Source organism: Theobroma umbraticum, unplaced genomic scaffold, assembly GCF_002168275.2.
Source record: "Theobroma umbraticum cultivar Fairchild unplaced genomic scaffold, ASM216827v3 scaffold_51.0, whole genome shotgun sequence".
Classification (NCBI taxonomy): Eukaryota; Viridiplantae; Streptophyta; class Magnoliopsida; order Malvales; family Malvaceae; genus Theobroma; species Theobroma umbraticum.
Window position 1 is genome coordinate 292,447 of NW_018397260.1, and position 1,360 is coordinate 293,806.

Below are 1,360 nucleotides of genomic sequence, written 5' to 3' on the forward strand. Positions count from 1 at the left end.
GGAGACATAGACTTGGCCTATTACTGAAAATTAGAATGCCATTAAGATGTTATTCTGGTGAGGCAAGATTTGATATGAAGTGCATATAGGATGTTAGCTCGATCCTTGCACTTATAATTGGAAATATATGATAAATAGCCATGTAGGCTTTTATATAATAAATGTGTCTCCCTTATTGTTATATAATGTGTTATAATATGCTAAGTTTGGCATCCCCATCTCACTTAGTATTAGAATGACTTGCCTTTTTTATGTGTACCATGTGTAGATAAGTGACACTACTAATTTTACATAACTTAGCATCGTTGTTGGACAAATGAGATTTGAACACCTGGTAGGTACACTCCTTATGTGTCTACTCAGCTGAGTCCGAGCCATGAAATACTTCTATGCTCTGAATTGTGAAACTTTGAAAATTTGTACCAAGGATGTTGTAGGCATTGAGTGTCATATGTTATTGCAAAAAAAGGTTGTATGTATGAACCCAATGATTGGCCTACGTGCGACCTTATTAACTTTATATTAAGGATTTTTGAAATGAATTGGATTATCTCTTTGTGTATGATACCACAAATTGAATAATGAGTAGGCATCGTAAGGCTTTAATGAGTCTCGTGGGCATTGTCTATCATGCTCATGCATGTTGGTCGCAATTGTAACACCTCATATCTTGGAGTGCTAGTTCCTACAACTTTGAGGATGAGATTAAGACCAATTGAGGTCAAATGAGGCGTTTAAGAATGGTAAAAAATGAAAGGAATATTTTAAAATAAAATATTCTATATGTCATAAAATAAAATAATATTTTAATAAAATAATAAATTAAGATTGGGATCTAGCAATCCGTCATGGCCACCCAAATATTAAAAAAGTCAAGATAGTTCGACTCAACCTTTTAGCGATCAGCCTTTCAGTGTAATTCATTCTCTCATCATATATCTTGGAGATGATAAGAGAATGGTGCAATGTCTACTCTTATTGATCTCCATATTCGTTCTTAAAGTTTGATCATCAACTTTATAAAGACTTATGAAACTCATTTCATAATCTTCAAGTCGCCTTGGTCAAAGACTTCAATAAGCTAATATCAACCAAGAACAGTTAGGATAAGTCCCCTGCATCACTTGGCGTGATGATTCCTATCTTGACCACTCATTACATGCTTCATGCTATACCCAAAAACATCCCGTTTTGGCATCCTTGGTTTGGCTTGCATAGGGATAAAATCAAACCATAGCACTCCACACATAAGATAACCTGGTGTCTCAAGTTTAGGGAGTATTTACACAACTGACATATGAGAAGTATTGTATTGACACTTTAGTGAAATACCAAATGCACTTCTGACGGCTGGTCATGT